The sequence below is a fragment of the Amblyomma maculatum genome, chromosome 4 (genome assembly GCF_055883805.1).
Source record: "Amblyomma maculatum isolate TAMU_Amacu chromosome 4, ASM5588380v1, whole genome shotgun sequence".
Lineage (NCBI taxonomy): Eukaryota > Metazoa > Arthropoda > Arachnida > Ixodida > Ixodidae > Amblyomma > Amblyomma maculatum.
In genome coordinates this window covers 184,946,077-184,962,363 of record NC_139347.1, presented here as the reverse complement: position 1 = coordinate 184,962,363, position 16,287 = coordinate 184,946,077, and the positions used below count along the sequence as shown (strand labels likewise).

At 44.5% G+C, this 16,287-nt stretch overlaps 1 protein-coding gene across 4 annotated transcripts in view; it reads right to left on the bottom strand.

The window, feature by feature from the left end:
- The window catches only part of LOC146193818 (solute carrier family 45 member 3-like), a 133,736-nt gene that overhangs the window by 97,539 nt on the left and 19,910 nt on the right, over positions 1 to 16,287 (bottom strand). The window contains exon 1 of one of the 4 annotated variants that reach the window (XM_084602842.1): positions 9,929 to 10,075. The exons of 2 other annotated variants lie outside the window; for them this stretch is intronic. The gene's annotated coding sequence lies outside the window, so the exon portion shown is untranslated. Of the gene's footprint in view, positions 1 to 9,928; positions 10,076 to 16,287 lie in introns of those variants that run through there. One more of the 4 variants, XM_084602844.1, reaches the window with a different exon arrangement.

Here is a 16,287-nt window from a genome sequence, read left to right as displayed (position 1 = left end):
GTTATAAACGGGATAATTAAGAATAGATTAAAATAGTTTAATTTGCAGTGTTTAACGTTCTAGGGTGACATCGTCTATGAGGAATGGCGCTGTGCATGGCTCAAGAAAATTTCCAACGGCAGGGGTTCATTAACCTCCATTGACATCGTACTGTACAGGAACGTTTGAGTATAAGATCCATTGAAACACTGCTACCGCGTTCCAATCCGAATTCGAGGGATTTTTCTTCTACGTAAATATGCTTTCAGACAAAATTGGTCTTGGATAACAGGGATAAAGGCAGATGGTCTCTCAAACTACATAAGACCCTGTCACCCATACACAGACAGAAAAGCGGAAGTGACTTATTTCATTGTTCTATAAATACTAATGGAAATTAAGCTGTAATAAGAAACACCAACGGAGAAATTACGCAAGTTTTCGAACATATGCACAATTTTCTGCCGCAAAGAAGATAAAAAATGCACATAGCACGGAATAAGGTAGCATGTATGTTTTCACACGTTTTAAAAGTCTCCAGGCGAACTAAATTGTTATATGATGTATATGAAAGATGGCTGGTTGTTCAAAAAGTTATGGATTAAGTGTGCATCAATGTTTAGGTGCCATGACTCGTCCTTACAGCGGTTAGACTGAAGATGTTATGTCTCGTGTTATGCCGTGTATAGTTACGAAAGCGCAAGCCGGACATTCTGGAAAGTCTCGTTTAGTTTGAATTCTGATATGTATGAAACATTTAAGCACATATATCTAGTGAACCTCGAGCACGTTGTGCCTTTGAAAAATCGGGGCCGTGTGTTCAAGATTTCAATGCAGCGCACGGCTCCTTTCTGGAGAATAACGAGTCCGTCAGTGTTAGTCTTAGTGGTAGAACCCCAGATCAGTAAGCAATAGATAAGATGAGACTGGATAAGAGCGCAGTACAAGTGATGCTTTAAGCAGGCAGCAATAAAGTTCCTAATTTTTTTACAGCCTACCAACCGACCTAGACATATTCCTTGTTTATGTGAAGAGTGCAGCTCAAATGCTCCACATAGTGTGCACCCAGAAAGTTTAATGTGGCGGCCCTGTTCATTGTAGTGTCATTAAATATGATATTAATTAACGTGTCATCTGATTTATTACCAGGTTTAAGGATGACGTTTTTCATTTTAAAAGCTGTAGTTGATTTATAGTCAGAAAAGACAACCATGCATTAGCCAGGCATGCAAGTGGTGTCATCGGCGTAATAGTGTCTGGAGTGAGTGGAGTGTGTACAATTTCATTAATGTGGGCAGGCGAAGATCAACTGGAGTGCACACCCTAGCTAAATAAAAAGGGAGTTTCTGGAATAGGAAATGTTGTTAAATTCAGCCGAAGGCCTCCTTCAGATCAAGAAACAATGCAATAAAAATTGTTTATTTTAAAAATTCCTAGCGATTTTTCTTTGTAATTAGGAAATGCCAATACAGTGGACACTTTTTTTTTTTTTTTTTTTTCACGAAAACCATATTGCTCTTCAGCGATGATGACAGTTTCTTTAAGGAAACCTCATAAATCACGCCTCATAAATCACGCCTTCCAGGAGATTCTATAAAGCTTGGGTGTGTAGTTATCTACATCATCACATCGGTCTCTTTTCTGCGTAACTACTTCTTTGGCTATCTTCATGCCATAAGAAGTATAACGTCTAATCAAAGGCATAGTACAAATACGTTGACATAGAGCACATATTTCAGCGACAGCTATGATGGGCTCAGCTTTGAGGTCATCCCCCGCTGATGTGACCTTTTTAAGGACGTGGAGAAAGAAAAAGAATCATGTTCCGTACAAGCTTCCTGAAACATAGATTGCTATGGTTTATGGAGTTTACCGTCCCAAAGCGACTCAGGCTATGAGAGACGCCGTAGTGGAGGGCTCCGGAAATTTAGACCACCTGGGCTTCGTTGACATCGCACCACACGTGGGAGCCTTGCTTTTCGCCTCCATCGAAAAGCGGCCACCGAGGCCGGGATTCGATCCCGCATCCTTGGGCAATGAGATCGAGCGAAGTAAGCACTGCACCACCACGGCTCGTTGAAAAATAGTTTGGGCTTAGTACTACAATAATGTGAAGGTGAGCCGGCATTATAAATGCTATCATAGACATTTTGTGCTAGAGAAGTATTGCAGTACTCAGCCCTAATAAATATTAGCGCAGTAAGGACCGCATTCTTAGGGTTTCCCATAAGGCTTCCAACTTCTTTCCAGATTTTTCGAGGATTATTAGATGTTGTCATGAGTATACTTTTAGAGCACTCAGCCTTGGTTTTCTTAAAATTGGAGTTCAACTTATTTCGGTATTTCTTGACCTCGAATAACCAGTCAAGGTCTCTGGAGCTACTAATTGTGCAGGGTATTCTAATTTATTTCTTTCCTTGGACCTTAATTATAACTCATGTGTGATCCGTGGCTCCCTGGATTTTCTGTGAGAGGAATACAAGGGAAGGTTTTATGGTATTAGTCTTTAACTGTGCGCAAATAGAATCGTAAGAAAAGCTAGGATTTATCTCGCTACGAACATGGTTCCATTGCACTCCTTCTATTAAGGCCCGAAAAGCAGTTATCTTGTTTGAATTAAATTTACGGTAAAAGACAGGAAGATCATGACTGCGCTTGTTTACCGTTTCTACTGATGGGGGAAAAGACAAAAGATAAAAAAATCGACAAGTGGTCACTCAAATTATATATCAGAATGCCTGAAAGAACAATGTTTTGAGGATGACTGGCGACACATAAATAGTTCAGCGATTCACATTTTGCTGCCATTTGAGTTGTTAAATGGATGACGGTGATACAGTGGAATGATTAAAATACAACAAGTACCTCTGGTGTTTGTGAACTTGGTACTGCCGCATTTAAGTTAAAGTCGCCAATCAGGACAGACAGCATAGATAACTCAGATGCATACTCCAGCAGACAGCTGATGAATTTAATGACTCAATAAGGGTGCCAAAGGGCGGGTGACAAAGCGTCGAAATTGATCAGTGACTCATCATCATCATTAGCCTGACTATACCCACAGCAGGGCGAAGGCCTCTCCCATATTTCTCCACTTAGCCCGGTTCTGTGCTAGCTGCATCCACTTGACACCTGCGAATTTCTTAACCTCATCCGCACACCTAACTTTCTGCCGCCCCCTGCTACGCTTTCCTACCCTTGGAATCCAGTTTGTTACACTAAGCGACCATCGGTTATCCTCTCTTCGCACTACATGTCCTGCCCATGTCCATTTCTTCTTCTTAATTTCCGCTAGAATGTCGGTAACTTGAGTTATTTCTCTGACCCACTCTGCACGCTTCCTATCTCTTAATGTTACCCCTACCATTTTTCGTTCCATAGCCCTCTGAGTTGTCCTCAACTTAAGTAGAACCCTCTTGGTTAGCCTCCCCGTTTAAGCCCCATAGGTGAGTACAGGTAAGATGCAACTGTTGTATACTTTCCTCTTGAACGATACCGGTAAGCTGCTAGTCATAATCTGCGAGTGCTTGCCTGCGCTCCATCCGAATCTTATTCTTCTGGTTATTTCCTTTTCATGGTCCTGATCTGCGGTTACTACCTGTCCTAAGTAGACATATTCGCTTACTACTTCCAGTACTCCGCTACCTAATGCAAACTGCTGTTCCTTCCCGAGGCTGTTGAACATTACCCTAGTCTTCTGCATATTGATTTTCAAGCCTACCTTTCTACTTTTCCTGTCTAGGTCATCAAGCATTATTTGCAATTCATCCCCCGAGTTGCTTAGCAAGGCAATGTCATCAGCAAATCGCAGATTACTGAGGTATTCTCCATCTACCCTTATCCCTAACTGCTCCCATTCCAAGTCTGAATACTTTCTCTAGGCAAGCTGTGAACAGTACTGGGGAGAATGTGTCTCCTTGCCTAACTGCTCTATTTATGGGAATTTTGTTACTTTCTTTATGCAGAACTATGGTTGCTGTGCAGCCACTACATATATCTTCCAGCACTTTCAAGTACGGCTCGTCTACCCCTTGATTTCGCAGTGCCTGCATCACCGCCGAGGTTTCAACTGAGTCAAATTCATTTTCGTAGTCAATCAATGCTATGTATAAGGACTGATTATATTCTGGACATTTTTCTATCACCTGGTTGATGGTATGGATATGATCGATAGTAGAGTACCCTTTCCGAAAACCTGCTTAATCCTTTGCTTGATTGCAGTCTAATGTTGTCCTGATTCTATTAGCGATTACCTTAGTAAATACCTTATACGTAACAGACAGTAAGCCGATTGGTCTGTAATTTTTAGGGTCCTTATAGTCCCCTTTCTTATGAATGAGGATGATGTTTGCATTCTTCCATGGTTCCGGTATCGTCGATGACACCAGGCACTGCGTATACAGGGTGGCCAGTTTTTCTAGCACGATATCCCCCCGTCCTTCAACAAATCTGTAGTTATCTGATCTTCTCCAGCTGAGTTCCCTCTTTTCAGAGTTTCTAATGCTTTCTTGACCTCGTCCTTCGTCACTGGTGGAACGTCTGACTGTTTATCCCTAAAGCCAATCTCATTACGGTCCTGACTACTTTGGCTTCTGTAGAGATCTGTATAAAACTCCTCGGCTACTTAGACTATCTTCTCTATATTCGTGATGACGTTGCCCGCCTTGTCCCTCATCGCATACATCCGGTTTTTGCCTATGCCCAATTTCTTCTTTACCGCTTTAAGGCTTCCCGCGTTCTTTAGCATGCTCAATTTTATCTATGTTATACTTCCTTATATCGGCCACCTTGCGGTTATTGATTAGCTAGACAATATATCGGCCAATTCTATCTGGTCTGCTGGATTGAAAGCTTTCATACTCTGGCGTTCCTAATAAAACCTTTCGTCCCCTTACAGCTTACCGGTATCCTCTCTAACTATCCTACCGCCTACTTCTACAGCGCACGCGGTAATGATGTCTCTGAAATTATTGTTTATTGGTTCTAGGGTAATGTCCTCGTCCTCAGTTAGAGCTGAATATCTATTCTGTAGCGAGATCCTGAACTCTTCTGCCCTCCCCCTCACCGCTGATTCGTTGATGGATTTCTTTGTTACTAATCTGTTGCATTCCTTCTTCAGATTTAAGCTAATTCGGGACCTCACCATCCTGTGGTCACTGCATCGCACTTTCCCGATTACCTCTACATCTTGCATAATGGCGGGGGTTGAACACAGTATGAAGTCAATTTCATTTTTAGTCTTCCCGTTAGGACTTTACCATGCCCATTTCCGGTTCTTCCGTTTGCTGAAGAAGGTATTCATGATTCTTAAGTGATTGCGCTGTGCAAACTCAACTCGTAACTGCCCCCTGCTATTCCTATAACCAATGCCATAGTCGCCTACTGCCTGGTCTCCTGCCTGTTTTTTCTCTACCTTGGCATTAAGTCGCCCATTAGTACAGTATATACTGCGTCTTTACCTTTCGCATTGCTGATTCTAAATCTTCGTAGAAGCTTTCAACTGCCTGGTCATCATAATACATGTAGGTGCACAGGCCTGTACAACCTTCAGTTTATACCGCTTATTAAGCCTAATTACGATGCCTGCAACCCTCTCATTAATACTATAGAATTAATCTATATTACCCGCTATGCACTTATTGACAAGGAAACCTACTCCTTGTTGTCGCCTCTCCAGTAAGCATCGATAACACAGCACACGCCCATCCTTCAGTACAGTATATGCCTCATGCGGCCTCCTAACCTCACTAAGTACTGTGACATCCCATTTCATACCTTCTAGTTCCTCTAACAGCACTGCTAAGCTAGCTTCACTAGCTAGGGTTCTAGCATTAAACGTTGCCAGGGTCAGTTTCCAATGGCGGCCTGTCCAGCGGAGCCAGGCTTTCTTAGCACCCCCTGCTGCGTCACAGGTCTGACCGCCGCCGTGGTCAGTTGTTCCGCAGCAGCTGGTGACTGAGGGCCGGGGTTTTATGGAACTAATCACAGTGACTCATAACGGACGGTTACCTGTGAAAATTCAGCTGTAACATAATGGCTATTTTTTTTTTTTCCTTTTTTGACAGAATGAAATTCCGCCCCTTCTTCTGTCCGATCAGTGAACATCTTCAGACTGGTATCCATTTATGTTCCATGAGGGAATCGTGTCTCCGTAAATGCAAGCAGATCAAACCTGAGACCTAGTAGATCTAAAGCTCTTTCTAAGCCAAATTGCTTTCCTTCGAGCTTTTAATGTTCACACTAAAAATGGATACATTGCTTACGGTTGAAAAGAAGGCTGCACAGGATACGCTATCATGATACAAGTCGCTACAAAGACTGACTTTCCTTTAGCTTTTGAGCTGTAGGTTTAAAACTTCACTTGAAACTTATAGTATTACTTCAAGTCACTTCACCCCGCCGGGGTGGCGCAGTGGTTACGGCGCTCGACTACTGTTCCCAAGGACGCGGGATCGAATCCCGGCCTCGGCGGCAGCTTTTCGATGGAGGCGAAAGGCAAGGCGCCCGTGTGCTGTGCGATGTCAGTGCACGTTAAAAAACCCCAGGTGGTCGAAATTACCGGAGTCCTCCACTACGGCGTCTCTCATAGCCTCAGTTGCTTTGGGACGTTAAACCCCACAAACCAACCAAACCAATCAAGTCACTTCGGTCACAATGGCAATGGTCCTTCGAAAACGATCGTTCACACGCTGAATCACTCAGTGATGTTAGGAGCTGCAATGATCAGGGAATGTCCAATTTATCATCAAGTGCACTCAACCAATATTTCCCTGTTTAAAAACTAAAGGGGTGCACCTAAGTCTCCTTACATGCTGTAATGCGAACGCACAAAGGGGCGTCTTGCGTTGGCTGTGGTTGACTTATGTGGATTGTTTTGCTGGCTACGACTTTGATTATGGCTATGACTAATGCCACAAGTCATTATTCATTGCATTAAGGCGTTATAGCCAATTAATCATGACAGGATTTCGTATCGGCTTATGTAAATTCTGGATTGGAGTCTTGGCTATAACTTGTATCAGGGATATGACTAATTTTGCAAGACATTAGGCGTTGTCATTAATGTATTACAGTCAATTAATGATGACTGGATTCGGTATTGGCTCGATATGTAGATGCGGTACTGGCTTGATATGTGGATTCTGGATTTGAGCCTAGCTTGTGGCTTGGATTAGGGATATAACTGATGTGGCTAGTCGTTATGCATTGTTGTTAGGCATTATAGCCAATTAATGATGGCCGGATGCCGTATTGCCTTCATATGTGGATTATGGACTGGAGTTTTCGCTATGACTGCAATTCGGGCTATGACTAATGTGGCTAGCTATTACCTACTGCCATTAAGGCATTACAGCCAAGTAATCATGACTTTATTCGGCATTTTGTCTGTTTGGTTTGTTATGTGGATTATGTTGAATTGGCTTTGGATCTGTCTTGGTTACGCATTTTGAGGGCAGTTACTTTCTGTGCCCGCCACTCATGAGCCAAGAAAGGCCTTCGCCATGCGCACGTGTCGACAAGCGCGTAAGTGTAAATGCATGCACAAGAATAAAACAGTTTAAACATGCGGTACGTTCGCGCGCAAACGTTACTAGAGGAATCCAGTGGCACATATAGTCCCCGGGGAACCATATCTGCGATGTTTCAGTTCGCGCGCACAGAAGCGCGCGACTTAGAAAGCTGTTGCGTATTGAACCAAGCTTATATATCGCGGGCCCAGTGTAAACACATGTAATGCAATCCGAAACCGCATGTATAAGGAACGAGCTCAGGCGATTAATCATTGTGCCGAGCATCTAAAACTACAAACTACAGCGCGCGCGGAAACACTATAAGCAGTGCGAGTTCATTTATTGTAAAGAAACCTGAGAAATAGACTCATCTGGAGATATACTTTGTTGCTGACGTGCACCAATCATCTGCGACCACACTTCGCGTACACGGAAAATAATTATGGTTTATGGGGTTTACGTCCCAAATCGACTCAGTCTATGAGAGACGCCGTAGTGGAGGGCTCCGGAATTTCTGACGCCTGGGGTTCTTTAACATGCGCTGGCATAGAACATAACATGGGCGCCTTGCTTTTCGCTTGAATTGAAAAGCGGGCTGCCGCGGTCGGGATTCGATCCCGCGTCCTTGGGCCCTGAGGTAACCACTGTACCACTGCGGTGAGGCTAGAGAGATAGCTCTCCTGCTTGCTCCACATTATGCACATTATATATCAATCGGTTTCTTTTCGTTTAGAGTTGCATACGTAATTGTCCTTCAGGATTACGCGCTTAAAAAAAGCCGCCCTGCAACCGATACGTCGCGAAACGAAGCGCATAGGCCATCCGGCTCCTGTGTTATGAAATTCCGCTGATTGCTTCCTCTGTTCATAAAAGTGACATAATATTAGTAATGTAGAAACAAAAATTCAATAAATAGAATGATGGTATAGTTAACCAATGTAAAACAATAATTAAGATATAGGGTGAAAAATGAGCATGCTAGCAACTGCTACCACCCCGTTTCAAAGGGGACGCTCCAATACTCCATCCATCCATGCATCCATTCATCCATTCGGGAGCGCCACCTAGCCGAGGTTGAAATCCCTATACGCACCATGGTACGCAGGAGTCCGTATCGTAACCATGCCTATATGCGTGCGTACGTGCGTACGCGCGCACGCGCGCACGCACGCACAAGCACGAACCCACTTACCGCCTTAATATGATCCGTATTAAAATACGAGCTCTAAATGCAACTTACAAGCCATCCCTAACAGCACTTCAATTGTGTATGGGCTTTCGAGAACAGATCAGAAAACATCCCCACCAACGGGAAAATGGGCCTGTGATGCCCTGAAAACTACCAAGTTCGAAGACTGCGAAGCAGGCCCGCTTAGAAAGCGGGCAATTTCTAAATGACTAGTGATAAAGTGAAGGTTTGTCCTGGGAACAGCCCCTCTAAACACTCTAAACAAAACGTAATTTATTGTTTTCGTACGTCATTCTGCTTCTCTGAGCGGTGCGCTTAAGCGTACTAGCGGCAGGGAGTAGCTTGTTCTATTAAAGAAAACAAAAATAGAGTTCTTAATGCGCTTGATGGAGTGTCTTTTCTAAGTACAGTAAATTAAACGGTACTCATCCAGTTGCAGTACAACTATGTATACGGTGCATGTATGATGCTATTTTCACGAAGTATTCAAAATAGAGCGAGTATTTTCGCCATTCTAATAACGATGAATTCCGCACGGAATTTCTATGAGCCTATAGCACTTGAGCTGTTTACTATCGTATTTCTTAGTACGGGTTTTTAAATGTCGCAACAGGCGCAAGATATCATGATCTTCCTTTTCTGCCGTGCTAGCAAGTTAGAAAGTATTTAAGAGTTTAATTACTTTGCGTTACCTCTCACCTCGCGAAAGATTGCAGCGCAAAATAGCGATGTTGGTGACTCCTTGCAAAGGTGCACCGCGATGATCCTGATAATGCAAGATGCTTGTTTCGTTCACCGACCGCAGCAAGACAGATACAGATGATTTCTACAGATGATGCCGATCTTGTCGCCTTTAAGGACACAAGTAGGACCGATTAATCGTTTTCTGCTAAAAACCTTCGCCTGCCTGTTTGCCATCACGAATACGCGGCAAAATTGGCGGACTCGAAGGTTGCGATAGCATATTTCTCTATGTAAGGGCATCATGCTGTACTGAATGCAGTCCAAAATTTTGTGCCATATATGTCAGATGGCGGTGACGTATATACGGGCAGCAACAACCGTAAGCGTTAATGAGTACGAGGAGATATCTCTCACCGAAAGTAACGTAAACGCTGGGTGATATTCAAGAAGTACCGAACACTCGACGCGACATACATTTGCCGCGGTGTATATTCACAGCAGCGAGACATCGCGTAAGCAATCCAACGACCCCATGTCAAACGTCAGCGATTTCAAGTGTACGTACGGTTTTACGGTCACAAGTACCGCATGTGTACGGGCCCGAGTTCAGGTTGTATCCATCGGAGCGCCGCGCCTTCCTCCCGTTTCCACGATTCTCACCGCGCGAGAAACGCGGCGCGGTTTCTGTGCACCACGATTTTGACGCGGCTACCGGTTCAATACTTGGCGACCAGGTGGCCTCTCCCCTTCGCTTCGACCCAGCGCAGCTGGCGGGCTGAAAGGCTGCGCGCTCGCTCGTGGAAGCGGCTCGAGAACCGACACGCGCCCAACAAAAGCAGCTAGAAGGAACGCCGCGACGCGGGGGATCGACGTATAAGTTTCCCGCGCTAATCGGTCAATTATCCCGTCACACCTCGAACGCCTTCTATGGCCCCGCCACGCTGCGTGTTCGGGGTAGGTGCTCAACCTCTATTCGCCGGATCGGTCCTACTTTGGGCTCGTTGGTCGGGGGATACTGGTAGAGGCTTTTATATGGTGGATGAGCGCGACGAAATATAGGTGGGTTTCCCGTGAGATGATTAACGGCACTCTCAATCACATATGAACTTCGCTTGCTTTTTTTGTCGCGCATTGGCGGAGCAAGGGGGTAGACGGCGCTGCGAGACATGCCTTCGCATTAATAATGTGCACGCGACGGAATTTTATATGTAGCTCTACAGCCTCATGTAAGCGAAGTCACCACATATATTTGGGGTGGCATAGCAAAATACGATTCGTAAAAGGAAAATTAAAGAAAAAAAAACAAAACAAACGAGGAGGCTTAACCCTACTTAAACCTGGTTATAACGAGCGACAGCGAACTAAATAATGGATCCGCACTTTAAATTAGTTGTTTCGACAAAATCTAATTTCTGTCATGTCTGTTCAACTGAACGAAAGGCACAAGCAGACCGACTTTGAAGAGCAGTGGCACTCTCACTTTAAGTGCTCAGCCTTATTTGCCTCGCATCCACTGCCCGGTTACGCTGTATTTTGATGTGCATTTTGCGGCGTTTCATGCAACGTCTGTAAGTTCATTTTAATATAGCAATTTTCAGTTTAATAAGTATTATTGGAAAATTTTAAAAGAGCGCAAACACACACGACCACTAAGGACAAGAGACGAGACACAAGCGCCAGTCTGCGCTGTCTCGTCTCTTGTCCTTAGTGGTCGTGTGTGTTTGCGCTCTTTTAATGTTTTCCAAAAATGAACCAACTCGCCCAAAAAGAAGTGTTAATAAGTATTATGTTCAAAAACAAAACCGCAGAAGCTGAGTGGTTAACACGCTCGACTACTGAACTCGATCACGCGCACTCGAACCCAGCCGGTTCAGATCCGTTCCAAGGTTTTGTCTTTCTCTGTTTTATTAACAAGAGAGCTAAACGCGCGGAGTAGCTAAATCTATATCAAAGCAACTAATTCCTAGTTTTACCTTGCGAAACATTGAAGGTTATGTTATCCCCACTCATGGGCTGAAGAAGCCGAGGTTTGGGAATTATAGAGAAAATATTTTTATACCGACTCAGAGGCTTAAGGAGAAGAGGAGGTGGGGCCTCCTGAAGAGCTCAGGTCTTTCATTCGTCGGCGCCCGGCGAATTCGGCGATTGCAGCTCGGACTTTCGCTCCAATATTTATTAGACCAAAGCGAGAAAGTAATGTCAAAGCGAGAAAGTAATGTAAACAAAATGAGAGAGAGAGAGAGAATTAACTTTAATTGGTTCGTGGAATTACGTGGGCGGTTTTCCTTATAGTCCAGGATCCCAATGGCTCCCGGTATCTGAATAGTGAACAAATTGCACGACATATGATAGAGAGAGAGAGAGATATAGAGAGGGGGGGGGGAGGGGGGAAGAGGGGAAGAGGGAGGTTTACCGGAGGGTGCTCCGGTTAGTTACAGACACATGAGGAGATGCGAGAGGGGAAGAGAGGAAGAATGAGGAGCCCAGTCACAATTTGTCAGGTAGGGGCGCATTGCCTTGCAGACCTCATTGCAAATATTCATTCTTTTCACTCACTCTACTTGAGTGCAACCAGTTTAGTGAATCAGTGCATGCGTGCGTGCGTGCGTGCGTGCGTGCGTGCGTGCGTGCGTGCGTGTGTGTGTGTGTGTGTGTGTGTGTGTGTGTGTGTGTGTGTGTGTGTGTGTGTGTGTGTGTGTGTGTGTGTGTGTGTGTGTGTGTGTGTGTGTGTGTGTGTGTGTGTGTGTGTGTGTGTGTGTGTGTGTGTGTGTGTGTGTGTGTGTGTGTGTGTGTGTGTGTGTGTGTGTGTGTGTGTGTGCGTGCGCGTGCGCGCGTGTGTGTGTGTTTGTTGAACGAGTTCAATAAATTTATTGCTGTAATTATGGTTTGCCGGTGTGTGTAAATATTAGCACATAACACACACATCTTGCTAGCCCTGTTTTAATTAAGCAAGATTCTACCAGTTTTGATGTGAGTGTTCCACTTATTCAAGTTCTTGCTATGTGTATGCATGTTCCACTCTGTCACAACTCCAAGCTGAAACCTACAGTGTTGAAAATAACTAATAATCCGCGGCAAAACCTGGGTACATTAAAAATGGAAGACCCTAATTGCTACCCGTCCTGAACTCAAGGACGCTGGATCCAATCCTTGGAAACGGCGGTTGCATTTCGATTGAGGTGAAAAGCAAGCTGTGCTATATGAGTGGGCGTTAAAGAACCCCGGGTGGTCCAAATTTCCGGATCCCTCCACTAAAGCGTCTCTAATAGCCGGAGTTGTTTTGGGACCCTGTGGAAGCTGCTCGGCGTGCGACCGATTGTATATACCAGGGAGACAGGACTTTTATTAGAGCCCTATACGCGGGCACGGGAAATATATTAAAAATCGCCACGCCGAAACAACAAATATTAACACATTGTTCTGATCGAGTGCAAAAAATGCGAGGAATCCTTTTATAAGGCCACAACAATCGTCAGATACAAAGCTCGCAGCTGCTATCCTCAGCGTGTAATATTTACAGCTGCTGCGACACGTGCGTCAGGCAACAGTCGTTGGCTAAGGTCCCACAAGAACTTTCATTTCTTTCATTTCCTAATAATTTGGTAGAAGAGTACACATATCGAAATTTGGTTGCATTTTGCGTCTTGTCACTGATGCGTAAACATTCCTGCATACGGATCACAACGTCGTTCTCACCTGTGAGCAAGAAATTATATATAATTGATATTTTTCTCATCAGTTTCGGTTACGGTTTGAAGAGCCGAGCGATTACTATGGCGTAAAAATGAAGTCTGGGTCACATGATGGGCTGAAAAGGAAATGTTGACCTTGACAGCTTTGACGAGATAACCATCGTTCTGCTGAACGATGATTATCGGTTATCGATGGTTTCTATTGAAATCGAAACAGGAGAGAAAAGAAATTCAATTTTAAATTATTTAACGGTCGTATGTAAATAGCAAAATGTGATCCCGGTACAGCAATGTCTATGAACATCACAGCAAAGAATAAAACACTAAACCAAACATTACGTTCCTTTGTCAATAGTGCTTAAATACATCGGAAACTATTGATCATTTGTGCAGCTGCTGGCCGCATTTACTTTTTAGTGCCCAGTATATCATACGATTTCTAGGGAACACAAGTGTCATCCATCACTCCTAGATATAAGTATGTGCCTAAACATTGGCAAGTCTATGTTGTATAACTGGAGTCACTATTGTTCCAAGACCCCGCAACCCAACATCAATCGACAGTCTGACATTCCCGCCTATGGTTTTCCAGCTCTGCCTCCGAGGTTATCAGCAGCACAATGCCGTCAGCTAGTAGGCATTCTCTATCAAGTGTTGTTCTCAGCTCTTCCCAATCCATTCATCTAAACACCTGCTGGAAATAGACGTTGAGTAGTAACGGGGAGATACTGCCTCTTTGCTTGACATATCCTTACTGACGAGTGATGCTTTGGGCACGAAGAAAGTGTTGAACCCCTTCACCGGTCCACGGTACGACGTTCTAAGCTCGTCCACGTGGGTTCTATGTGTAGGCTGAGTACCCGCTTGTCGCCGGGGCTGGAAGCTGCTTTAGGAATCACTTGGAGCCAGCACTCGCAGAGGCCACTTATAGAAACCTCTCTGTATGCAAACGTTATCCGTAGCTGTTCGCTGAGTGCTTTCTGTATCTTTCCTTAAATACCCGTTTCCTCGATCTACGACAGCAAACCGAAGATGAGTCTGCGTAACATCCTCGCGTCTGGTTTTGTATGTTTTAACTCTCCTCTCACGGGCAAAGGAAACTGGGCATCACAAATTGATCCGCTGCTTTTAAGGGGATCGAAGTGCAAAAAGGCCTCCGCTTGTTCCTTTTATAAACAAACAGCTTCTTTTTTGGAGATAACAAACTAGCCTAATCATGTGGCCTCGTCTCTATGAGCTGTAAGGTTTAGGATAAACGCGTTGCGCGAGAACAGCGCGCTGTGTTCTCTCAGTGCGCCGCGAACGAAGTCAAAGACGTCGCTAGGCGCGCCATCTTCACACTGTGCACACAACTCTGAAGCGCATGTAATGTTTACAACTGTATATGATCGAACCCATATGACACGCATCTCTCTTAAGAATGTTTTTCTTCGAACAGGGCTTTGTTTTTGTTTTTTTTTGTTTTTTTTTGTGCCACTGCCGGCTCACGGTCTTGCGTGATCTGTTCGCCATAGGCGAAGAGCGCACGTGTACAGTCAACGCACGTGGCTTCGATTAAGCAAACGATCATCATCACTCGTGTCAGTTTACCAACTACTGCGATTGTTCACGATGGCTCGGGGAGGGTTGTCAAAAAAGCACGGCTGTGCTCCATATGAGCTAATACCTTAGACGTTGATACCTGTACTCCTCAAAAACTGATGTATATATCGATTGTCTTTTTTTTTTCCCAAAACAATACGCACTTGGAACAAACTATCTTCAGACATTGCTTTTGTTATATTTAATAATTTTCTTTTCTTCTCTGCCTTATAATAACCATTTCAGTTTTGTGACGCTGTGAAACTTTATCTGTTTTGTTTTGCCTTCGTTTTGATGCGATTTTGACTTGCTTCCGTTGCTGGCACTGCTTACGTTATGTTTGTTTTTATGTATATCGTCCTTCCCTGCTGTAATGCATCTTGACGCTGGGCACAAGTAAGTAAGTAAACAAACAAACAAAAAACAAACAAATAAATAAATAAATAAATAAAAGCAGCGCAAACAACACGAAGGCGCGCAGGAAGACAAGGACAAGGGCTTGTTCATTTCTTTCTTCTTGTGTTTGCGTGTTGTTGTCGCTTCTTTTGTTTATCGTGATGAAACAAGTAGCCGGAATTCTCACTATATTCACCTTTTCCATATGAGAGCGCAAGGTCGCCCAACACTTCATCGCGGCACTCTAATGCAGCGCGCACAACACAAAGCACGGGATCACCCAACAGACGACATTCGAACTGGTCATCGCTCGGTATTCGAGTCTGGTTCCCTGCCCGCTTGTTGCGGCTACCGCATGAAGACATGCAGATCGCACGGGTGTGCCTGGGTGCTCGGCTACCATACGTATCTCACCTATCGCTCCTGCTTTGTTGTCATCCAGCCGTGAACCGAATTATTTCCTTCGGTCACGGCGCGTCTTGGTACGGTAACAAAACTTGTGTAGGCCCGGTTAAACTATAGCTCGGATGAAATGGGCCAAGATCACGTGTAATTGGTATGTGGAACGTTTACCGACAACCAGCCTGATATACAGTCTGATGCCAGGCACGCGAAATGAACGTAGAAAATTGTTTTCTTAAAGGATACTTACGCACTTAATAGAAGGTCTAGTGAGTGCTTGTTGATAAAGTATAAGCGTTTCAGAAGGTCTAAACGTCATTAATTAGGGTTAGCAAAATGACAACGCAGCAGCGCCATGACAGACGAAGGCAGGCGCCGCTGGCTGGCACTTCAAAGGGGCTTGGCTTTCATTGTTCTGTCCACGTAGAACCGGTACTTGAATCAGCCCTCGAACACGCTTCGCTTAAGGTGTTTACGTATAGACTTGTAGCATCTCAAAGTGAGTAACGCTGACTGAGGAATGAAACGAAATTCGCAAGTAATCAAAGTTGCCATCTTTTACGCCATTGAGGTATATCTCCCTCTATAGGCTATACCCGACGACTGAATGGGTTGCGCGCCGACAGCTCTGAGAGTTCGGACTCCGGGGAGCTTGCGGCAGCCCTAATATGTCAGTGCACGATAAAGAACCTCAGTGGATAAAATTATCCGCAGCCTTCAACTACGGCGCTCCTGATAGCCTTAGTTACTTTGAGACGTTAAACTACCTAAGACAAACCCAAACCAAGCCTTAAATTCCACGGCATGGCGGGGATAAACGCTGAGGTGGGAAAGGGACGGCGCCCTGGCCAAT